Raw genomic sequence first — 26,500 nt, forward strand, 5'->3', positions numbered from 1 at the left:
TGCCCCCGGACGCCAAAAGGAGGGCTCCGATTTCTTCTGTTGAGTGAAGTGCTCTCCCGTCTCTCTACTTCGGTCAAACCTGACCGCCAACTCTTTGCGATGTTAAAATAAACAAGTTGTTTTGTTGTTACCAGTCGACTCTTGCTTTGCCGGGACCTTCGGATGCTTCCAGTTGTACCCCAGGCCGCCAGGCCAACGCTACCCTTGGGGCTTGCGACCCAGGTACAACCACGGGCGTCAGCGCCGAGTTCCCAACAGATCGTACCAGCAGTCCGGATTCCAAACACGGCCCACACTGTCCGCACAACATCGAACTCAGGCCCCCTCACCAAGTAGCCGGTGAGTGCTATATAGCCTCCAGGAACGACATGCTGACCTGAAGAAGCCAATAATAATGATTCGCCATCCACGAGACGCACAACCTAGGCGCAGGTACACAAAACCGGCGAAAGCCCCGGCACCCTTTTAAAACGTTTTCAGCGGCGTGAGGCAGAGGGCAGTACAGGATAATGAGAAAGGCGGTTTGTGCTGTATGTTGCTTTTTTCAACCCGTGTTGCTGCGGAGGGCAGCCAATCGATAGCGGTTTGCTCAAGCGGACATGAGGGGGGACAATTAACCAGCAGCGAGTGACAGAAAACGCTTAGGGGAGTTGACGAAGTGAATGTTCTACTTGTTGATGTAGGGGGAAAGTAAAGGCAGTCAGAAGACGTACATTTATTTGTTGTGGGTGTTTCGAAAAATGGGCACTCGGGATGGGATGGGCGAAGTGGTCCGGCCACAGCCCGGCCCGACGTTTTCCTGCGGAAACAAGCACTGTCCTCCACCATGGACAAGAACGGCACCGAGAGCGGCGCTGCTGCGCCGGCGTTGAGAGCGCCGCATGCGAAGCAAAATTCTAATAGCGGGTGTTACCCCTCTCCCATCTCTCGTTCGCACCGCCTTGATTGCCTCCTGCACAGCGCGTGTTTGGGCACGTTTCGTGCCGCGCGCGGTGTGTGCCTACGTGTGTGCGCGTGGACATTTCATTTGAAGGGCGATTTACAGTCTGTTTCACATTTAGGGAAACTCGGAGCGCATTGCATCGCGATGCGGCGAGCGCTTGAGTCAGGCGGCGGCAGCAGCTCGCGCAGCTGCTCGAGGGGCGGGATCTTGAACGGCGTCGTCTGCTACGGCGGCGCGCGCTGGCCGCATTGTCGGGAAGCGTTCTACTGTCAGTTGCAGGGCGCCGATCTCATGGTTACTGCGTGAAATGAGCCGGTATTCTTTACTAAGCCTTGTGCGACGCCCACTGATACGCCTCGAAGGTAAGTTCATCGCTGAAAGGTGCAGGGCAGTCATAGACGACGTACTGATTCCATACATTCTTGACGGCCCGTTTCTGGAAGGCGACTGTATATTCTAACGCGATAGGTCGCCGATCCACACTGCTCCTGTTGTGCAAGAACTGCCGGAAGAGCGCGCAGTCACTCTCTTGGAGTGGCCGCCTCAATCCCCGCGCGCCAACATCATTTAAAATGTCTGGGGCTCGTTGAAAGTATCACTGGCGCAACATCCCCTCTATCAGTCGCCCCCGAGGATAGGCTTCGATCCACCATTGTCAGCGACTGAGACGTGTTGCTAATGAAGACATCCCTGATCAAGTCATTCTACACTTCACTGCCTTCCAGGATGAGCGCTGTCATCGCTGCCGCTGGGGACATGACGAGATACTAACTGAAGTTCCGAGCATGACGTGTCCGATTCACCGCCGGCGGGCAGGGTCTGCCTGGTGTAGTGAATGATTGTCGAGAAAAATCACTTCCGGCTCATTGTCTTAACCTAAAACATTTCTTTAATCGTATCTGTTTGTTTCATCGTGTTCGACCCCCATAGTTATCATTGTTGAGTGCTTTGTTTTGCTTTCGAGTCAAACAAAGACTGAGCACGTTCCGCGCACATCTTGGTGCGTCTTGTCACTGCTTATTACGGCAGCACACACAGTGAAGAAATATACGTGCACGCGCTCATTACCCAGGCCTTTCGAAAGAACAAACGAAGCATGCTGTAAAAAGAAGTTTGTGGAACTCCATTATCGCCAACGCCTTCATTGCCTCGGAGTTTGGCTTCGCACAACGTTTAGTAAAGAATATAAGCTCAGCTCCCGCAGTACCGATGAAATCGGTGCACTGCCCCTGACAGTAGCACGCTTCCCGACAATAGAGTGTTTTAGTTGAGCGTCTTTACGGTACGCTCCGCTCCGAGCTGCCCCGCTAAGCCACAGCGGAGCGGCGGGCGATTTTCACGTTTTAGTTATACGTTTAGCGTAGCGGAGCGGACCTTTCGTAGTTGCAGCGCCCCCTGGCTAAATTCAGGGTAATGAAAGAAAATAAAAACACTTTATGATCACTCTTATACAGTAAAACGTATATATGAATATATATAACTTATTTCTCCGTGAAGTACCTAGACGTGCGCTTGTAATGCGTTACCGGTCCATTTTATCCAATAGAAAAGAAAGCGCCATCTTGGGGAACGCCACGTGTTAGCCAGCGCGCTTGCTTTCTGCATCCAATCCAATCCGTTCTGACGCCAACGCTAGCCAAAGTGCTGCGCGGCACGCTCCGCTCAGGCAGCTTCTTAGCGGACCGTGTTCTTCGCTCCGCTAGCCCGCTTACGGCTAAGCGGACGGCGCATGCGCATTCGCGCTTCCGCTCCGCTTAGCTGCTTAGCGGAGCGTAAACACGCTCAACTAAAACACTCTAATGCGGCCAGCGCGCGCCTCCGTAGCAGACGACGCAGATCACGACTCCGCCCCTAGAGCGTCTGCTCCTGCTCGAGCTGCTGCCACCGCACGACTCCATTGCTTGCCGCATCGCGATGCAATACGTTCCGAGTTTTCGCCTAAGTGTGAAACAGACTGCACACGCTTCTATTTGCCTTTAAGAAGATCGATACGATTGACGATTATTTTTATGGCTGCAAAACGGCAGCGTCTGTTTAACCGTGTAAGTGACGCTGAGCAGGTAATTGTAAACGACATCGTATGTGCCGCTGCAAAAATAGTCAGCACATACGATGCGGCACACACGAGCTAAAGTCATTTTTGTAGTGTCTCACAATGTTTGCTACAAATCCGTGTTCTCTCTGATGGCGACAACGGACTTCCATCGACACTGTGCGGAAATAAAATGATATATCGCTGCATAGCACAAGTACGACATGCGCACACAACTTTAACTAGTACGTCCCCTACAATATGGAATAGAGGCAGCAATTTAGACAGCTTGGCCATTTTTTAACAGTGCCCAAGAGACGGAAGTTGAAAGTATTAGTAATCATTCCTGCTTCAGCAATGCCGTCGCGACCAAGACGCGGGCGTGTATCGTCCAGTAAGTCGATCGAGCGATGCAGTGGTGAAGCGGGAATGAACTCCGGTCATGTTCAATGCATCGTGCATGTATTCAATTTCTCGGCACGCGTGAACTTCGGCCACTGCTAGCGCATACAACAGAAGTGGTTTCCATTTTTTGGCAGCGCACACACAAACGAAACACGAGAAAGAAGACAAGACAAGCGCTCGTCGAACAACTCAAAGTTTTTATATGAATAAAAGAATTATGTACCGAGTAATCTTTAAATTCATGTGGGTTACATATAAAAACCGTCATACACTCAGGAGTGATTAATGGACGCGCTCGCTTCGTTTGCCAGTTGTTTACTTCACTCGGCGCACCGCAGTAATCCATGTCTGTCGTCTGCTTTTTTCGTACCATTTTCTTGTGAATCGGCAGAATTTCACTGGTGGCATCAACCCTTTCGTGTTTACATTGCTGTCGTGACAGTAAACAACGCAATAATAATTTCCGGTCATCCGAAGAGGCGCCGTCGCAAACAAGAGACGTTTCGCGCGCAGCGCGAACTGAACGCGGGCACGACCGCTAAGGGAAGCGGCGGCGGAAACCTACACCCGTTGGAGATGAAATCGTTCCGCCAGGGGAGAAACGAGCGCTGGCGTCTAGGATGAAACTTGGCGTGCGGTCGTCCATACCCTGTCACTTCCTCCACGCTGCTGGCGTGTACTGGATTGATTGATTGATTGATGGATGGATGGATGGATGGATGGATGGATGTTATAACCGTCCCGTTTTGAACGGGGCGGTGGGTTGCACGACCAAGCTCTTGCTATTATACTGCCTAATGACATACCTAAGTTAAAGAAGAAAAAAAGAACGGTGAATTCCCATCACCAAATTTTCTAAACCCCTATTGTGAATTTTCTTTTTCTATATCTCCGTTTTTTGTTGTTTCTCTGCTTTTCTTCCACCAATCTTCCAATCGCCTCTTACTAATCTCTATAGCGGACATGTTTACCTTCCCCCTGCTCTCGCTGAACCCAAGAGCTTCAAGAAGTCCTTGGTGCCTAAATCGACCACTCGGCAGATATCTTCACATTCTAATAAAACATGATCCATAGTTTCCCCAGCTTTACCGCAGCAAGCATGTGCTTCTTCTTCCTTCTTATTTCTCGCTTTATAGGTACGTGTTCTAAGGCATCCTGATTTCGCTTCGAATAGTACTGAGCTTCTCTTTGAATTATCATAAATTGTTGTTTTCCTGATTTGGTTCTTTCCTCTTAATTACTCATGGCAGGTTTCTGTTCTATTGCCGCCACCCATGAGAATATTTAGCAACTCTGACTTTCCTCTTGACGTTCTTTGTCGCCTGATTTTGTTTTTTTCTCTTAATTGCTCATGGCAGGTTTCTGTTCTATTGCCGCCACCCATGAGAATATTTCAGCATCTCTGACTTTCCGCTTGACGTTCTTTGTTGCTGTGTTGCTCACTCTACAGGCCGCGTACTTGATGGTAAGGTTCCTAGTTCTTTTCCTCCACTGTGAATCAATGTTCTTTTTGTACAGATACCTCAACACTCTCCCAGCCCTTTTCCATTCTTTCATATTCCTCAATCGTTCTTTATAATCAATTTTTCTGTTTGCTACCCTCACTTCAAAACATTTCCAGCCCATATCACACTGCACACCTTCATTTGTAGTCTCCACGTGGGCGCCCAATACGAGGAGTCCCACTGACCGTTGGTTCCCATCCAGTCCTCATTGTAACCCTGATTTCAAGCAAACAACCACATTTTCAAAAGTAAGTCCTGGAACCTATACATCTTTCGACATGCCCCTTAGCACCTGTTGTATCCCCATAGCGCCCTGTGCTTCAAGGCTGCATTTCTCTTCCCTTTCACTGTGATTGTTTTTTCCTGTGTTTCCATATGACAATTTCCTTCATTTATCCATATACCAAGATATTTATATTCTTTTACCCGAGGTATTTCCTGGCCCTGTATTGCCACTGTTCACTGTTTTCATTGAATAACATAACACATGATTTTCTAACGCTAAATTTTAAACCTAAGTTTTCGCCTTCCTGTCCACAGATATTAGCCAGACGTTGCAAATCACTTTGCTTGGTAGCTAGCTGCACAATGTCCTAAAATACACCTGGAAGCTGCTTCTCTACTACTGTACCCACTTCTTTGTATGAAAGATTAAACCCGATATTACTTCCTTCTAGCGCCCTCTCCATCCTCACCATGTACATCAGGAACCACTTTGGGGATAAAGGGCACTCCAGCCTCAATTCCTTGTTGGTACAATGGCCATCGAGGAATACCATCTTGGACCACTACCACAAACTATGAACATCCATCCCTAACAGGAAAACTCACAAATACGTACCAGAATGATATGATGCTGGTCATAACTTCAAGCAGCGGTTCATTACAGATGGGGTACACATATATGGCCACATAAACATTATGCTCCACCCAAGTAGGCCAAATGCAAGCTCGACCCCATAAACGAGTTACTTTTTAGATACCAGTGGCATGATATGACATGCTGAGAATCAATTCTTGTTATCTTTAGTCCCAAAATGATCAGTTGTATGTACTCCTGCTCAGACAGAGTCATGCATCTCTGTATCACAGATGTCACATCCTATCTGCCCTATGCAATACTACTTTGCCACATAGAATGGCAGTCTCACTGACATAATCAGTTATGAATTGTAAAAAGTGTTACTCTGCTCTTTGCAGTCTTGTCTCTCATCAGTGCTGGCATAATCTAAAAAAAAAGAACGCCGCTTGATGTTACAAATGTTATGTATATATAACAAGACAACTATTCTTTTTCCTGGTCAAACGAAGCTTCCATGTTATATGAACTGACGTTCTCAAACAATGAATACGCAGTAGGTACGTGTATGTGGACAAGCGTATGAAGCCTTCCAATGGCAAGACGTTGACGAAAGTATATTTCAGTCATATTGGCAACAAAACTTCCTTGCGCAAAACCGACCAACCTCTCTTCATCTAGCATGTTTATCTTTTGTGCTATAAGCATGTGCTGTTTTCTTTGCAACGAGTCTTTTTAGATGTGTCTGCGATGTGGGGGTCCTTCAGTGTTTTTTCTTTATTTGAGTGGAAAACATTGCCCGTCGTCACCTTGTTGTTACCTGTGTCATTAGGCTTGATAGCATGAAATTCAGTTTGCGTTGTTTGCTTAGTCGTGTTACGTCATGTCAAAATGACGGAGGAAGACTACTTTCCGTTTTCTTTTTGGACAGGGATGGACTTTTGACTTTACGCGATGCTCGATCGCTAGCGGCCAAGTGTGGAGCTCCCTGCACTCAACAACCGCGACCCTGCGTCAGGCACATCGTGGCTGGGCATTTAAGGAAGAAGGTTATGTGAATAACGCTATGCTCAATCGGAGCGCCAGTGACCAACAAATGGGTCTTGTTCGGGCAGCTTGCAGCAGTGTGGCGGCTTACACCTGTCCCATAGAATTTGATCCTCCTGTAGATTCATTCTTGCTTTCCGCTTCCTGCAGTGTTGAAGAAGGTGAACTATATGCATTACGTGCTCGTTTAGTGCTGTGCAGACTGTTCATGTATGTGTTAAAACAAAGCTAAGATAAAGCCCAGTGATATGAACTGGAATGGTTTGGGTAGACGCTAACACACACAACCTGTCGCATCGTCAGCTGTCGAAACAGGCTGCATTCCGTCGGGCGGCCTTTGCTTCGCATCACTTGCTTATCTTGCACTTCGAGTGGCAGCATTGAATGATCGTGGACTTTGCGCCATATTTTCCAGCAGATTGAATTTATGTGACATAACTAGTCACATCAAGCAGCCAATCTACGGGCTATCGAATGCGTAGCGACGGGCGGGATGGCATGACATGATTTGGTAAATAAAACGACTTTCATTTCCTCTCGCAATAAAAGCGCGTCTGTTAGAGGGCGCGTGCACATGCGCACGGTTTAAGCCGGCGAGACGCCGGCGGTGCGAGCGCGCGCGCTAAGAGCTAGGCGCGTACACCGATGACAAGAGCGCGCTCTGAAACCACTAGCCGATGCCGTCGCGCGCATGCCACACCTAAATCCTACTTCGCCGTCGTTTAGGTGCTATTACATGCCTTTCTATGCATGTAACGACTTCCGGTCAGGCTGCAATGCAGCCTGACTGGAAGTTTGGGTGTATGTGAAAAGAGTTAGCACATAGAGAGAGAGAGAGAGAGAGAGAGAGAAAACATTTATTTATCATGAGTTTGGGCGACTTCCTCGCAGGGTGGAGCCCTTAGTTCAGGGCCCCATTGGCTCGCGCCACTCCGCGTGCCCGCCGGATCAGCCGTCGCTGCTCTTGCGGGTCTGAACTGGTCAGCGCAGTCTCCCAGGAGGAAGGGGAAGGTGAAGGAATAGGGGAGTAGCCCGGAGGGTGTGGGCACTCCCACGTGCAATGATATACTGTGGGCTTTGCTCCACAATAGGGACAGTATGAGGGATATTGTGTTGGGTGGAAGAGATGAAGATAAAAGAGGCAGGGAAATGAATTAGTTTGAAGCTGTCGCCACGCGACGTCATCCTCTCGACTAAGGGAATTATGTGGTGGGGGGAAGTGTCTCCTGGTATCCCTGTAATATTGTAGAGTTTCAATGTAGTTCAGTGGTTCTGTCGGTGCGTCCTCTGGGTTGGACAGCTCTTCCAATGGCGCCCGGTTAGCGAGCTCTCGGGCTACCGCATTAGCGCGTTCATTACCACGGAGAGAGGCGTGTCCAGGTGTCCAGACGATACGCACCCTGTGTAGCGCTGTGGGGTGTAATGATGTAAGGATGCGGTGTGTGTAGGGTGTCACCCTCCCTTGTGCCAAAATCCTGCAGGCGGTCTGAGAATCAGTGACCACTGTGATAGGTCCATCCGGCGCCGGCATGGTTGAAGCGTGTACGATGGCTAGGGCAATAGCAGCCTCTTCCGCCGTGCCACTGTCCACAGTGTTGAGCGTGGCCGAAGCTCTCAGAATGTCTGCACTATCTAGTACGACTAGACATAGGGAACGTTTCTGTGGGTAGCGGGCCACGTCGGTGTATAGGACTGGAGTGTTTGATTTGTCATCGCCAAATAGGCGAGCCAGGGCTTGTGCTCTTGCCTTTCGTCGACCTTTATGACGGTCAGCGCATAGTCAGTGGCTAAAAAAGTCTGAAGGCTGTCCTAACTTAGCAGGCCAGATATTCCACTTTCCGGCCAACCTCTCTCCCCTTTCCAGTGAATAAACTGTTTTTCTTCTGCCCTAAAATGGAAGAAGGGCAAATATTAAAACAAAGGAATCGTGACACGCAAATGTTTATGACGTATACCTGCCATAATGTGCTCGCGGCGAATCGAAATCCCTGAGTGCTCCTCTGGTTACCACACTGAGCCGTCCCCCTTCAATGCTTTACGGCGTTCACCCATGATGCTGTCTTTAGTGGGTGCCGCTATTCGGGCGGAAACAACAAAAGAATAAGAAACGACGTTATTAGACAGTTTTAGTTTAGCGTACGTAACTCTAGCGTACGCTATACGCTAGCTCCGGTGTTCATCACTGGACTAATTCCGACTGTTCATTAAAGGGCGCCTTGGTAAAAAAGAATTATATTATGGGGTTTTTCGTGAGTGCCAAAACCACGATCTTATTATGAAGCACGCCTTAGTAGGGGACTCCGGAAATTGAGACAACCTCGGGTTCTTTAACGTGCACTTAAATCTAAATACGCGGATGTTTTCGTATTTCGCCCCCATCAAAATTCGGACGTCGCGACCTCACGCTTATCAACCCAACAGCACAGCCACTAAGCAACCGTGCCGAGTAAAGGCTTCGTAGACTACCGGATCCTCGGCACGCAGTTGCTGCTTGCGCTCGGCTGCACGAGCCCAATTATGCATCCGCCGTTCTTGATTCCTTGAGCTCGCCTTCATGCACTACACCATTATCAGGTGCGCGTCATGCGTCCCAGGCTACTCCGATGACACCGAGCCAGTTCAAAAGAAACAGCAGTGGAAATGCCCCCACCGGTGGCGAACAGCAAATCTTACTGAATATCTTTGTGAAGCTATGAAAACAGAAACCGAATGCTGCAGTCACGGAGATCTGCGAGAGGGCGAGTGAACTAACTGGTATGTGCTTACGCAAAGTTTTCGATGTTCGGCGCACCGCCAAAAACATACGCGGAGAACTACAGACGCCTCCACGTAAGCGGCCTATATATGGGCCTATAGGTAAGTGGCCCATAGGGACCACACTAAGAAACTGCGTTCACGGCTTTTTCCGCCGCGACGACATGCCAACCGTGGAGAAGATCACTGCAGAATTACCATCCACGAATCCAGATGTTCTGCCGACCCTTCAGCTGTGGGCCATCCGCCACTTCCTCCAGGATATCGGCTTCAAAAGCGAGAAACGTGGGAAAACTTGTTGCGGTGGGAGCACAAGTACCTTTACGAGATTGCTCGGTACAGGGAAGCAGGGCGCAAGATACTCTATCTTGACGAAACGTGAGTCACTGCTAGCCACACAAGAAGTAAGGTCTGGGCTGACAAGACAGTGGTCACGAGACGCGTCTTTGTGCGGCTTAGCAACGGGGCTCAAGCAGCCGTGGAGAAACGGACAGCGGCTGATCGTGACTCGATCATGTTTGTAGTGAGGGTTGATTTGTTTATGGTTGCCTGGATGTGTTCCTGCGAAAGAAAACAGGTGACCACCACGAGGAAATGAAAAGCAACCGTTTAGAAACGTGGTTCAGCTCGGTCCTCGATAGGCTGCCACTGTGAAGCATCATAGTCATGGACAATGCGTTCTACCATTCCACGTGCATTGACGAAATCCCGTCGCTGTCATGGCGGAAGGCAGAGATCCGATACCGGGTGCTCTCGAAGGCGATCGTGCGCCTTGCGGCCATGACCACGAAGCAGCTGTTTGACACTGGGACCAGCATTAACACTAAATTTATCAAGTATACCGTCTTGATGCGGCTGCTGAAAGTGTTAGATTTGTTGTGCAGCATCCCTCGATATCGCTGAGTTTGATCTTATAGAACTCTTTTGGCACAAATTAAGAATGCAGCGGCAGTGATGAACACCAGATTCATGACCAAGGATATGGTTAACCTTCTCCTTGCTGAAGTGGAGAAAGTCACACCAGAGGATATTGCCAATGCTATGCAGCATTTGAAGGACGCGAAAAGACACGTTTGGGAGATGCGTGGGTTTGGTTACAAGCTGGAGGCAATTATGACCCACCTGAGAAGTTAAAAAGCAAGGCTAATTCGAAGCTTTTTGATATTGAGCCATTGCAGTGAGCTGGCATACTACACGATGGCTGATGCTTGCTTCCCAGGTGTCCTCAATGCTGCTGCTTGACTGTGCTCGCTTCCACGTCTCACCTAGACTACACGATGGCTGACGCACACACTCCAAACGTCCTCACCGCTGTCCTTTGTGCTCTCTGCCCCATTTCACTTCGACTACACAGTGGCTGATGCATGCCTTCCACAATGTCGTGATTCCTCCTACATGCCACAGCTCTAGACTACCTAATGAATCATCGATCCTCAAGTGACCAAAATGCGCGTTGTGTGGTAAAGCTCATTGCGGCCCTGCTTCTTTACGCAATTAGGGGGCACAAAAACCCAGTTTCCAAGGATTTCGCTCCAGAGGAACCAAGTCAGGGGATGTCTTGACCCCTTTTATCACATGGTGTTTTCCCACGAGTATAGGGGATCGTACCCCACACCTCCTTTAGCTTGACCTGGTTAAGACCCTGTACCTGCTAGTGTCAATATGCTGACAAGTTTAACAAGCATCTTAGCATACACACGGCCTTACTTCGTGTCCTCCTCGATCTACAAGACTATATGAGACACGGCCTTGAGGACTCCACTGATGCCACCTCTTGAGCCTACTTGTGCATCACGAACCACGTTGGAGACTGCCGAGGGCACAAACTTGTTTCACAATGTTGCCGAGCTAGCGTCGCTCACAATCGTCTCCGTAGATGCACGCTGTGCCGTCAGTGGCACCCCTTCAGCCACACTTCAGTGCTGTGAGTGATGCAACCGTTGGAGGACACAGTGTGCCTCTATTCAGTGATGTGCTATGTTCTGTATTACTTAGTGAGACTAGACTACTGCGATTATCTCCGGAACCAGAGAGCTCCTCACCGAGGCACTCACATTGTTCTTGCTGAGGACTTCAACTCAACGTCAGTCATATCCAGGAGCCGGAGCCCTTGGGCGCAGAACTGGTTCAAGGACTGTGTCAAGAATAGTTTTGCTCCCCTGTTTTTTAAAATGCCTTATTAGTGTCCATGTCTTCTTGAACTAGAAAAGTGCTGTAGAATGTAGTTGAAAAGCATTTTCTTTATATGTAGTGTGTGGTGTAATAAGGAACCGGCCAGAAATGTATCTTTTTCCTGATATTCTAGTGTGTAATGTAATGGCATGCCAAAAGGTACATTACTCGTACTCATCTTAGTTGTCGCTGAAGTGTCCAAAACATGTTTTCACTTGAAAGACTACAAAGTTCTGATGTGCTTTCTTGCATTTACACTGTAGTTCAATACCCTGTTGCCCTGTTGCTGGATGTTAAAGGAGCGTACGATAACGTAACCCACGAAGCGATTTTCAACGCGTTAGAGGCGGTAGGACATGGCGGCAAAGTCTATTTCTTGATAAGTATCTATCTACATGTCGCAGCGGTGGCGTAGAGGTAGAACACCCGCCTCGCGTGCAAGAGGTCCGTGGTTCGAATCCCGGTGCCGGCAATTTTCCACCGGATTAAAAAAAAAAAAAATCCGCGTGTTGATAAAATTGCACAAACAGGCCTGGAGTGTGGCCTGATCCCGGTGACCAGAACCGGTAACGCACTCCCTCACCAGAGCAGGATTGGCCACCCTGGTGCAGTACTTGGCCACAACCTCCTATGAACACAACAATCAAACCCCGGCCCTCAGTCCCCAGCAGCTGCGAAGCAACTGACCACGGCGGCGGTCAGACCTGCGACGCAACAGAGGGTGCTAAGAATCACTGGCTCCGGACAGGCCGCCATTGGAATATGAACCTGGCAACGTTTAACGCTAGAACGTTATCTAGTGAGGCGAGTCTAGCAGTGCTATTGCAGGAATTAGAGGGCAGTAAATGGGATATAATAGGGCTCAGTGAAGTTAGGAGGCCAAAAGAAGCATATACAGTGCTAAATAGCGGGCACGTCCTGTGCTACCGGGGCTTAGCGGATAGAAGAGAACTAGGAGTCGGATTCCTGGTTAATAAGAATATAGCTGGTAACATACAGGAATTCTATAGCATTAACGAGAGGGTGGCAGGTCTTGTTGTGAAACTTAATAAGAGGTACAAAATGAAGATTGTACAGGTCTACGCCCCTACATCCAGTCATGATGACCAGGAAGTCGAAAGCTTCTATGAAGACGTGGAATCGGCGGTGGGTAGAGTGAAAACTAAATACACTATACTAATGGGCGACTTTAATGCCAAGGTAGGCAAGAAGCAGGCTGGAGACAAGGCAGTGGGGGAATATGGCATAGGCACTAGGAATAGCAGGGGAGAGTTATTAGTGGAGTTTGCGGAACAGAATAATATGAGGATAATGAATACCTTCTTCCGCAAGCGGGATAGCCGAAAGTGGACGTGGAGGAGCCCGAACGGCGAGACAAGAAATGAAATAGACTTCATACTCTGCGCTAACCCTGGCATCATACAAGATGTGGACGTGCTCGGCAAGGTGCACTGCAGTGACCACAGGATGGTAAGAACTCGAATTAGCCTAGACCTGAGGAGGGAACGGAAGAAACTGGTACATAAGAAGCCGATCAATGAGTTAGCGGTAAGAGGGAAAATAGAGGAATTCCAGATCAAGCTACAGAACAGGTATTCAGCTTTAACTCAGGAAGAGGACCTTAGCGTTGAAGCAATGAACGACAATCTTGTGGGCATCATTAAGGAGTGTGCAATGGAAGTCGGTGGTAACTCCGTTAGGCAGGATACCAGCAAACTATCCCAGGAGACGAAAGATCTGATCAAGAAACGCCAATGTATGAAAGCATCTAACCCTACAGCTAGAATAGAACTGGCAGAACTTTCGAAGTTAATCAACAAGCGTAAGACAGCTGACATAAGGAAGTATAATATGGATAGAATTGAACATGCTCTCAGGAACGGAGGAAGCCTAAAAACAGTGAAGAAGAAACTAGGAATTGGCAAGAATCAGATGTATGCGTTAAGAAACAAAGCCGGCAATATCATTACTAATATGGATGAGATAGTTAAAGTGGCTGAGGAGTTCTATAGAGATTTATACAGTACCAGTGGCACCCACGACGATAATGGAAGAGAAAATAGTCTAGAGGAATTCGAAATCCCGAATGTAACGCCGGAAGAAGTAAAGAAAGCCTTAGGAGATATGCAAAGGGGGAAGGCAGCTGGGGAGGATCAGGTAACAGCAGATTTGTTGAAGGATGGTGGACAGATTGTTCTAGAGAAACTGGCCACCCTGTATACGCAATGCCTCATGACCTCGAGCGTACCGGAACCTTGGAAGACCGCTAACATAATCCTAATCCATAAGAAAGGGGACGCCAAAGACTTGAAAAATTACAGACCGATCAGCTTACTGTCTGTTGCCTACAAAGTATTTACTAAGGTAATTGCAAATAGAATCAGGAACACCTTAGACTTCTGTCAACCAAAGGACCAGGCAGGATTCCGTAAAGGCTATTCAACAATAGACCATATTCACACTATTAATCAAGTGATAGAGAAATGTGCAGAATATAAGCAACCCTTATATATAGCTTTCATTGATTACGAGAAAGCGTTTGATTCAGTCGAAACCTCAGCAGTCATGGAGGCATTACGGAATCAGGGTGTAGATGAGGCATATGTAAAAATACTGAAAGATATCTATAGCGGCTCCACAGCCACCGTAGTCCTCCATAAAGCAAGCAACAAAATCCCAATAAAGAAAGGCGTCAGGCAGGGAGATACGATATCTCCAATGCTATTCACAGCGTGTTTACAGGAGGTATTCAGAGACCTGGATTGGGAAGAATTGGGGATAAAAGTTAATGGAGAATACCTTAGTAACTTGCGATTCGCTGATGATATTGCCTTGCTTAGTAACTCAGGGGACCAATTGCAATGCATGCTCACCGACCTGGAGAGTCAAAGCAGAAGAGTTGGTCTAAAAATTAATATGCAGAAAACTAAAGTAATGCTTAACAGTCTCGGGAGAGAACAGGAATTTACAATAGGCAGCGAGGCACTGGAAGTCGTAAGGGAATACATCTACTTAGGGCAGGTAGTGACGGCGGATCCGGATCATGAGACGGAAATAATCAGAAGAATAAGAATGGGCTGGAGTGCGTTTGGCAGGCATTCCCAAATCATGAACAGCAGGTTGCCGTTATCCCTCAAGAGAAAAGTATATAATAGCTGTGTCTTACCAGTACTCACCTACGGGGCAGAAACCTGGAGGCTTACGAAAAGGGTTCTACTCAAATTGAGGACGACACAACGAGCTATGGAAAGAAGAATGATAGGTGTAACGTTAAGGGATAAGAAAAGAGCAGATTGGGTGAGGGAACAAACGCGAGTTAATGACATCTTAGTTGAAATCAAGAAAAAGAAATGGGCATGGGCAGGACATGTAATGAGGAGGGAAGATAACCGATGGTCATTAAGGGTTACGGACTGGATCCCAAGGGAAGGGAAGCGTAGCAGGGGGCGGCAGAAAGTTAGATGGGCGGATGAGATTAAGAAGTTTGCAGGGACGGCATGGCCACAATTAGTACATGACCGGGGTTGTTGGAGAAATATGGGAGAGGCCTTTGCCCTGCAGTGGGCGTAACCAGGCTGATGATGATGATGATGATGATGATCTATCTACATAAGAGATCCTTTTTCGTACTTACCGAGGATGGCCCGACTTCCCAGCATTACGCTAACCGTAGGGTGCCTCAGGGCGAAGTACTCAGCCCAACTCTCTTCAGTCTAACACTCATTGAACTCGCCGACATCCTGCCAGGCACCGTTAGGCTCTCCATCTATTCCGGCGACATTTGCATTTAGACGTCGGCTGTGACGCGACTGCAACTTCGTGCGCGGCTTCATAAGTCAGCCACTTTAACATCATTCTACCTTCGAGAACAAGTACTTCATATATCATACCAAAAGTGCGCAGTGGTGGCATTTACCAGGAAATCAATGTGTCCATACGCGATATCCGTCGACAGACAACTGATCTAGTGTAGCACGAGTCACAGAGCTTTGGGGGTGGTCATTGACAAAAATCTCTCCTGGACCCCTCATGTGAATTATGCGAAAAAACGCCTGACAGGAATTTGCCATATGTTTAAGTCCATTGCAGGAAAGACCTGGGGAGTGCCAATACACTCTATGCTGCAACTGTACAGGATCCTCTTTATTGGATTCCTGCGGTACAGCCTACCGGTCATGTCCAACACCTGCAGAACTAACCAGAATATAATCCAAAGCATCCAAGCCCAAGCCCTCAAGATATGTCTTGGTCTATCGCGGAGTGCGTCAACGAGTGCAGTTATTGCAGTCGCTCAAGATTCCACTATTAGAACGCACATTAGCATTGAAACAATGCTTGTGCACATAAGACACTTCGCCCGGACCCCTACCCACCACCTAGCAAGTCTCCCAGTAGATAGGCCCCACACGACATTCAGTGCGACTGTTTTCGCGCGCCATGCCTCTTTCAGGTCAGGTTACACACCTGTGGCAAGGCCTTCCATTTCACCATGGTGTGTGCGTCGTACTCAAGTGAACCTTATAATCCCAGGACGTCAGAAAAAGTCTGACTTGCCATCGTCAGCGCTCAAGTAACTAACTTTAGTTCTCTTGTACGAGAAATACAGCGACTGCACACACGTCTACACTGATGGATCAACTACATCAACCAGTTCCGGTGGCGCCGTATTTATACCAGCAATGAGAATAACCAAGAGGTTCAAGACTTCCCATGTCACTACGTCTACAGCTGCAGAGCTAGCGGCTATCCGCGACGCGCTTCAAGTGATAAATGCTGAAAGTCCTAGAAGATGGCCACTGTTCTGCGATTCAAGGCCGGCCTTGCAATGTGTGCAGTCGTTTCTCCGACATGGAACTCACGAACAGCTCACGTGCGAAATCGCGGAACTTGTCCATCACTTAAGAGAAAAACGCCATGATATCTCTTTTCAGTTGATACCAGGACATTGCGGTATCATTGAAAATGATGACGCCGATAAGGCCGCTCGGACGTCAAACCAAGAAGACCGGTTCGTCCCCATTCCTCGCTCAAGAACCGACGCCGCGAGACAACTTGGCATTTTAGCACGCACGATCTCTTTAGCAGAGTGGAATACCGTACATACAAGGCGCACAAGGCTGCACAGACTAAACCCGTCACTTCAAGTCAGACCTCCCACTGGTCTGCACCGAAGTGAAGCGTCTCTTCTGTGTTGGTTATGGCTTGGAGTTGCCTTCACGAATACCTACTCAGCACTAATTGGAATGGCTGATAGTCCTTCATGTGATGTTTGCCGATGCGAAGAGAACATTGACCACTTATTGTGCCATTGTCCTCAGTTTTAAGCACAAAGACAATCTTTGTCCAAAACATTGAGGAAATTAGATGATCGCACTCTGAGTGAACAGACAATACCAGAGCACCGTCCCGACCGATTATCGGCTCAGAAAGCAGTGAAGGCACTTTCGTGTTTTCTCAGAACTCCTGGTTTGCGCGAGCGGATTTAACTCAGGTGCTCTCCGTACACGTATCTAAACCTTTTCTCTCCCTTCTCTCTTCCCCTTCTCCCATCCCCCTGCGTAGGATAGCCAACCAGGCTATTAACTGGTTAACATACCTGCCTTCCTCTATACCTCTCCCTCTCTCTCCCTCTCTCTCTCTCTCTAGTTGAATACCACTGTCAAGTACTGTATTCAGTAAGAAAGTATTCCATAGGAATGTGAAGTGTCATGCAAAATGTATTATTATTATCTCTTTTGAAAAAATATCTACTTTTAACCGGAAAGGGAAAGCTAGGAGCAGACGGCGGGCAACTGCCACGGAAAGGGGCACAAGGTCTGCCTACTTTTCAGTAGGGAGGTGACAGCAACAAAGAAATGGAAGATAGGAAGGAGGGAAGGAAAGAAAGAGCAGCAGGGACAAATCTAAAATAATAATGTAGAACACACAGTACAGATGTATTCTCTGCGGGCTTTCATTCACTTATTCACATAAATAAACGTTTGAGTCATCCAGGCCCCTCACATATAAAGATATTTGAAAGGGTTTATTACTCTTACTAAAGTTACTTCTTACTGAATTGTCTAAAACGTGCTCTAAATCAGAACATTACAAAGTGTTCGGCACCGTCTTCTGCTACCACAGCTCTGCTACCACAGCTCTGACCAAGTAGTTAGACCTCACCAGGTCTCGCCATCTTGAGCTGACAAGCGCATAGCATAAAGTGCGCGATAATGATCGTGTCCGCAAAGTATTACATCGCTACGCACCGCGGAAAGATCTGAAATTTCAAACCTAACGCCGTTCTTCCTTCCCCTCGCTCCCAACGCGCTCCAAACGGGAGGACGGCGTACACGTGTTCGCGCTGTGACGTCGCAAGTTGGGACGCGCGACTTCTAGAATTATTCGAGCCAACATCTGTTATTTGTGTAATATGTTGCTAGAATAGACGAATTAAAGCTCAGAGGAATAATAAAACAAACAAACCGAAGAAGTGCATGTTCTTGTTTTACTTCGCACCGCAGCAAGAGAGATGTACTTCCGTTTCGTCTGCTTGTTCCCACGTCGGGCAATCTAGGGCGCAGACACCGAAACTATCCCTATTGCAAAAACCAGCGCCTTCCAGTGCCTTCCAGTCTGAAACCAGTGCGTTTTTTGACAATGGATCGCACTGGGGATGCTGGCGCTCGCTGGGAGTCACTAGGACAACACTGCAGTGAGAACGCTGGATATGTGCCGGGTGACATTGAACGAGAAGCTTGTTTCACTGTGATGACGCTGGGTTGCACTGGTTCGTGCTGTACACGCACTAGTTCTCACTGCAGTTCGATGGGTCGCACTGGAAACTGCGCCGCCTGCGTTTATGCCGCACTGCTTCTGCAATACGCAAGGAGGATAGCCGCTGCTGAGTATTTAATGCTTTATACAATTTCATCGCTTGATACTAGTCACTGGTGCTAAATACCGCTATATCTAGGGCTCATAAAAGTCTATTTCGAGTCGCAGCTTGGAATAGAGGTGCGTGAGCTACCCTGTTTATGCATGAATATTTCACACTGAAGATCACTTTCGTTCTTTTTTTTTTGCATTCTGCCTTTTGACTGGGCGGATAGCTTTACATTCTTGAACGAAACCACGCAAACGCTTCCCTAGTGCACTAAAAATAATATACAAAAGGTTTTGAGGCTCAACTACACACATTTTAGCATTCGCCACGTACCCGCGCCCAGATCGATCCCTTCTACCGAGCCTGAAGCCTAGCGTATCCGCCGGGTTCGTCTACGGGCTATCGGCACGTCTGGGCTCAGGAATCAACAAGTCTAACACGAGTCTAACTCAATATTTCAGCTTTCACAACGACGTTCTTAAACAAACCATTTCTTCGTGTCTGCTGTGTCAACAGAAGCCGTGAGCGCCGATGTGACGCGTTATAAACATGCACATATGTGCTGTCGCCGAAGGCTGCCAGCATTAGCATACGTTTCTCTGACGAAGATGTGTGACTATACAGAATTTCGATTGAAATGCATTGTTGAACTAAGAAAACATTGCATATCCCTTGCGCGAATAACAACAAATGCGGCGTCCAGGGTGGGCGGTTCATTTACGACTTTTTTGCGAAGATACCAATCGCAAACGAAAATAGGCGTTGTGGCACATTCAAACATACATACTGCTGAATACGCACAACTTATTCTTTCTGATACAGGCGTAAGATCTAGTTGCGGGGCGATAGCGCCTGTGCCATGTCTGTGCCAGACCCGTCCCTGCGAGCCTTAAAGCTATGCTTCGCTCTTGACATGCCAAATTATCCCCAGATTTTCATATGCAGGCGTGGTGTCATGCATCTCGAACGTATTCGTCTTCTAAACGCCCAGGAAGCCATAAAAGCTTCATGTTTGCTTCCGTGGGCTCAGGATCAATATTCTCCGCACGTGTCTAGCTTTGATTTTGTCATCATTGATTTGCTCCAGGCTTACGGGAAAGCGAAGTCTATATGAGCAGAAAGCTGGAGCGTATCGGAAATGGAACAAATGGCGTACCCTAAATCGTGACGCGGTGTTGACTCTTGGCCATGGAGTCGGTGTGGGGGACGTTCCACATCTACTACCTCTCTGTTTATTGTATTGTATTGTATTGTATTGTAGCGTTGTATTGATTCAAGGCCGGCCCCCGCTTTTTCTCCGCTAAAACAAGGTTGCAGATTCGTCGAAATTGCAGAACCTTCTTTTATTCTTTTATTTGATACTGTGTTTAGTCTAATGGACTATGAACGTTGCATTGTGTTAATGGGAGATTTCAATTATGTATGTTATCGGAGTGATCGAAGCGGAATTAACACTCAGCGGGACAGGAGTGGTGAAGTTTTGTCTAACGTAACAGAAAAAATGCAAGGCTCATTGATGTAGGAGTGTCGGGAGAGGAATCTGGCTCTTGTACACTTACTAAAGGTAGCTCCTACGCCTGCCATAATCGGATATATGTTTCTTCATCACTCCTCTCCCAAGGACCGTCCTCTATTACCATCCCAGTTTCGTTCCCTGATCATTGTATGGTTATCGCAAAGATTGGTGAGAAATCTGTAACCAATTTCTGACCACAGTGGGCACTCTGGAAGCTTAACTCTGAGCTCCTAAATGATCAGGAATTTATTTATCACATGCGCATGGCCCTAACAACTTCTCTCTCTACAGACTTGCATCTATTTGCAGCTTGAGAACTCTTAAACAAGAGCTCGTACAGTGGCTATTGAAATTGAATCGGTGAAAGCATTCTGTAGAAGGAATGAGGGAAGAATGCTTCTTGGGAGTCTATATAACCTTTATCAGATGCAATGCGAAACGGCAGGCACTTACATTGCTGACATAGAAGATCTTAACTGTGAGTTACAAAAGTATGATGCACTGCGTTGCAGAAGTGCGCGAATTCGATCACGAAATAGGCGTGCTCTGCTGTCTGAGCAGCCAACACGTCAAGCTTTACTTGACGAGCGACGTCACGCTATTTCCAAAGTAATTCTGGAAATATACTCCGAAGGTAGCCTTCTAACAAATACGAATGACATAATTTCTCATTTCTAAGCTTACTATAGTGTGTTGTTTGGTGCCGCTCCCGACGATAACGATGCAAAAGTCTTAGGGAGTTTTGTGTCTCTTGTAAAACCTTTACAGGATGATGACTGCGCATTCATCAGTGGTACCCTTACGATACAACAAATCGAGCTAGCTATTCACCACCTGCCTTTGTCAAAAACACCCGGACCTGACGGACTTTCAAGTTAATTTTGCAAAGCTAGAGGTGGACGAATTACAAGTTTAGAGGTGGATACCCTTCCGCAATCTTTTTCCAAGACCCACACAGTTTTAATGCCCAATAGTTCAGATAAGGAGAAACTGCGTTCTGTTGAAAGCTACTGACCAATCACATTGTCAAACGTGGATTATAAAATTTTTGCTAAAATTTTATCTAATAGATTGCAATTTGCGTTGTCAATTCTCATTGGTTCCCATCAGCCGTGTGAAATTATAGGCCGATCTATTCAAATCAACATACTTCAATACTGTTACGGTTCTACTGAGCAGCTTGCAATGCTCCAGATAGACCTTGCTAAAGCTTTTTATCGTGTCAGTCGCTCCTATTTATTTTCTCTTTTGGAGCATGCCAATGTTGACTCCGTTGTGCTTAAACGCGTTAGGATTTGCTACACCTGTTGTACTACTCGTTTAGTCATTATTGGCCAACTCTCTGAACCCGTTTCAATTTGCTATTCAGTAAAACAAGGGTGCCCGATGTCCCCACTACTCTTCGCCCTTTACCTGGAACCGCTATGCTTAAGCGTAATTCCGTCGAGCTACATCCATGGCTTCAATATACTGGGTAATGAAGTAAAAGTCTTAGCTTATGCAGATGAGTTAGCGCTCTTCTGCACGGATAATGCCAGTGTTGAAAAAGTAGTGTCGACAATAGAGGAATTTGGCAGCGTATCAGGAACACGAATGAACTCAAAAAGTTTAGGCTGGTGGTTTGGCTCATGGCGCCATACGCCAGAATATTTTTTAGGCGTTAAGTGGACTCATCTCCCGCAATAGTATCTTGGCGTGGTGCTAGACGCATATAAATTAAGTGAACGCTACTGGAAAGAACGAGTTTCGGCCCTACAAGGTTACGCCCACAGATTGGCTCCACACCGACTTTCTATTTCTGGAAAAGCCGAAGCCTGCAATAGGTTCTTCGCAACTAAAAATTACTATGTACTGCAAGTTATTCATTGTGCCAGGACTACATCCAATGCTCTCGCCGAATCTTCGCAGCCTTCGTATGGTCTTCAACTTTTGAGCCCATGAGGCGAGGCAATATTTTCAGGCCGGTTAGGGAAGGTGGGCTGGGCTTAGTACATCTTCATGTGCAGCAAATAGTGTCTTGTTTCTTCTTTTTTCGCGATACTTCGCATCCTATTATTCGGTCAATCATGCAAGTCGCACTTGTTAATGCGTTACCTGATTTAGTTGTTTCTTCCAATATTTCTCCGCGTTTATGCTTGTGGAGGTTCATGCAAGAAGTTTACTTGGCGGTTCGTTTCCAGACAGTTCGGTTTTCCACTGAATACTTGCACTCTGTGTCGCGTAAAATGTTATGCAAAGATTTACTGTCCATGCTACTTCCGCCTCCATGTACTAAAACGAGTTCGTACGATGTATGTATCCCCTTGCTTCAAAACATGCTTTTATAATCTTCATAGTGAAACCATATCGGTAAAAACATGGCTACCAAAAAAGGGTATCTGTCTCTTCTGTTAACTGTCGCCTTTGTGACGTGCCAGAGAAAAGTGAACATTCTTTTATCAGCTGCACCGACGCCATACTATTTTGGGATGTCCTCCAACGACATCTAAAAAAAAACACTTATGATTAACGCTCATACTGTGCGATGACTGCTGCCGAGCTCTGATAGTAGCGCGCCTTTCTATTTTTTTTAGAGCGCAGCTCTTTGGCGTCCGTTCCTGGGTTTCGCGTCGTCGTCGGCGTTGTCGTCGGCCTCGTAACCAGCTCCGCCCCCCTTTCATCCCCCCAGCGCTAGCAGCGACCGACTGATACCGCTGGATGCCGCTGACGCCGCTAGAGAGTCAAGATAACGTGACTGCATAGAACACCGTCGCCGCCATGCAGAAAGAGGAGGAAAGGGTCCCCCCCCCCTGTTCTTGTGCGGCGGATAGGGTGCTCTTCAGTTGCCGACGCGCCGGTTATTTCACGTAGGCCCCGGCACGTCGACGAATACGTGACCACCTTCCCACGGCTAGACCTGGTTCTTAGCGCTGCGGAAGCGAGGGTATCATATTGTTTGTGTCGGCATCGGCGGCGTTGTCCCTGAAACCAACTCCGCAGCTGGGGTTGACTCACTATCGGCGTCAGCGGCATCAGTCAGTCACTGCTATCTCTTCCCTCCTCCCTTTATCGTGTTGTCCGCTTGCTGCGCGCGCTTCTGCCCCCATCGTTTGCCGCTGGGTGTACACGCCGCCCCCCTCCCCCCTCTTCCTGCGAGTCTCCGGTTGTCAAAGCGCCGGCTCGAACTTAATTCCTTTCTTCGCTCCTCCTCCAATGCAACCCCTGTGCGGTGGCAATCAGAGAGCCAGATCGGTGGCGGCGGATCTGTATATGTGCACCGCCCGAGCCGAAATTGCCGCTGCCGTTCGCCCTGTGCGGTGGCAATCAGAGAGCCAGATCGGTGGCGGCGGATCTGTATATGTGCACCGCCCGAGCCGAAATTGCCGCTGCCGTTCGCCACTGCGAAATTATCTGCCAGTTCTTTCTGAGCCATGAGCGAGACGACCGATGGAAGTCCTCCGTCTGCTGCTGCTGCTGCTGCTGCTAAACGAGCTGCCAGAGCAGAGGCCCAGCGCCGTCGCCGTCAGAATCCAGAGGTGCGTGCCGCCGAAGCAGAAGCTTACCGTCGCCGCCGTCGAGATGATCCAGGAGTACGGGAAATATAAAAAAAAATTCTGTGATAGCGCATACAAGTGTTGCTCGATTTCTTTGCCTCAATCTATCGAAAAGGTGAAACAGCTTATTTGCTGCGCTCAAATTTCGCATTAGGAAGTAACGTAATCGTCGGTAATTTTTTTTCTCATCCGAATGCACAGTTTCTGGATAACGCGAATGATGTACCGAAACGCCGGAACGGCTGTACCTACAAGGGTACATTTCATCCAAATGCTACACTTAAAACAGGTTTATGATCGACTCCATATACAACCGGACTGGTACACCATTCAGGTGAGCTAGGTACCTATCGTTACCACCCTTCTAAAGTGAAACCAACATTTCCACCCACATTATGAACGATGCCTTTTTCTGTGTGTGACTTTCATTGGTGCCCTCCATTCTCTGACTATAGACAACTGGTAAATGTGGCGTTGAATGCTACTGTAATAAATACCCTAAAAGAAAGATAAAAAAGCAGGCGTGGTGTGGCGGTAACGTACCGGGCTTGGGATCAGTAGGTCAGACGACTGTATCCTGATGGAGACGTTCCCATTGTAACTTTATTTTCCTTGTTTTTCCTTTTTTTATTTCACTAAAAACGCTCTCTGTTGCTTTCTGCATTCAGATATATATACACGATGGCCAGGCACCGTGTATTTTACGCTCGAAAGCTGCTTTCAGCACCAGCCCCCAGCGGCTTCCAGTATGTCGCGCCTGCCCAGCGTCCAGTGACATCCCCATTGACATCCCTATTGCAAAAACCAGTATCCAGCGTCCAGTGCAATGACGAATTATGGGCCCAGTGTCCAGCGCACGACACTGGGCCCATAATTCGTCATTGCACTGGACGCTGGATACTGGTTTTTGCAATAGGGATGTCATTTTCTACCGTGTTTCAGCGCGAGATCACGCTCTGCGATCCGTTTGGGTCTGTCTCAGTAGTCTTGTAGTAGACTTATACTGCTAGTCAGGTGTCCTCGTGCACAGCTCGCAAAATCGCGTGCTGCGCGAAAGGAGACAACAGAGTTTTAGATTAGGCGACGCAAGCGGCTTGCGTACGCGAGAACTGTGGGCCACGGTACTGCGCATGTGCAGGACCCTACCCCCGAGTCGGCGCATGCGCAGTGCTGTCGCCCTAGTTGTTGCGTAAGCAAGCCGCTTGTGTCCCCTAACCTAAAACACTCAAATCAAAACAGGTCGCGCGCGACGCCTTTAGAAGTGTGCCACGCCGCAAAAAAAAAAAAAAAAAGCAGACCAAAATTGAAAGTGGGGCCTGTGATGGTATGCGAAAAGCGATCCTCGAGGTCGGTTATGGGACCATGCAGGGCAGGAATTTCGCTTGCGAAGGCAAGACGGGGAAAGTGGAAAGAGCGTCTATGTTTGCGGTGAAGCTCGCGTCCTGAAATCATGGGTTCGCAACACTGAAATATTTTTGCGGCAGAATGCTCCCTAAAGGACATGTAACAACGCCGAGCAAATAACCAAAATTTGCTATGGGGCCTTGTGAGGTGCTTTTTAAGCATCCGCCTCGCAAGTGTGGGTTTCTATCTCAAGTACCACAGGGTACCCATCGGTGATGCAATGGGTACAAACTTTCCTCTGACCTGGTGCTCGGCTTCTCTAAGGTGAAACGCTTGGAAAATGTCGGTTTAACCCCTCCTTGTGTATATAAAGCTAACATGTGGAATGGGGCCCTTTGGCCAAAGGGCCCCATTTCAATTAAATTCCTACGAAACAATATTCAACATCTTTAGGTGGTTCTATTGTGAACTAGTCAATGGTCAGGTGTGAACTACTTCTCACTTACTTCTGTACTAGTTTTCTCTGCAACGTCACACTGTTTTCAAGCGTTTCATAAAGCTCAAACAAAGCTTTGGCCATATGAGTGTTGTATGTCAAATGTATAGTGCTTTTAATCTCATGTACATACATGGCTATGAAAGACTACCGTTAACACTTGTAATTTGGAAAACAAAACATTCAAATGGATTTGAAAGGTCTTACAAGATATAATATTAGGGCTTTGAAACTGAGTCCAACCAAACAAGTGAATTTTATTATCCCCACGTTTCGGAGCCTGTTCAGCTCCTTCAGGGTGGTACTGCTTTCTTTCTTCGGAGTTGCGGTGTGGAGCTTCTACAGGGTAAAACTATAGAGGCTAGAAGGTATAGTAAAACCCCTGCGTCCACGCTCCACTGCCTGGTCGGCGGAAATGTGTATGGAGAGGCTTTAAGTAAGAGAGGAGCGTGGAGGAGGAGGGCAAGTTGGCGGTACTTAACCTGATCGGCGGAAACGTGTATGGAGGGGTTTTACTAAAGGGTATTTCGTAAAAAGGAGGGGAGTGTCCAGAAGGTGGGGAGACACTTGGCAGACGGGAAACGGGGGGAGGGGGGATTAGCGAAAGGGTGGGATGGCTGCAAGGGTGCGAGAATGCCTTCGACGGGAGGCGGTGGGGGAGGGGGGCAGGGGGGAGCACAGACGTTTTGTTGTTGGTGGCCTCGAGCGGGAAACTATCTGGCTGGGCGGCCTTTCCTTCCTTTAGTCATGTCGCCAAGGCCATGCATAGACGCCAAGGGTTCGTTGCCCTTCGCGTGGTGTTTGTTACTGCGCGTATTCGGAATATGCCATGACTCCAGCAGTAGTATTTTTTTGCGAGTTCGTATGTGTTTGAAGGATTTGGGTTTCTTGGAAAGCAGTTTTGTGGCCGGCGGCTTCACAGTGTTCAGCGACGGCGCTGCGAATTCACTTGAATGTTCTGACGTCGTTCGCGCGGTGTCTGATTGCTTGTTTTTAGATTTTTGGTTTCCCTGGTGTACGACGCCGGACAGTCGGCACAGCTGATTTTGTGGACGACGCCTGGACTTTTCCCTTTGGTGGGCGATCTTT

The sequence above is a fragment of the Dermacentor variabilis genome, chromosome 11 (assembly GCF_050947875.1).
Source record: "Dermacentor variabilis isolate Ectoservices chromosome 11, ASM5094787v1, whole genome shotgun sequence".
NCBI classification, from domain to species: Eukaryota; Metazoa; Arthropoda; class Arachnida; order Ixodida; family Ixodidae; genus Dermacentor; species Dermacentor variabilis.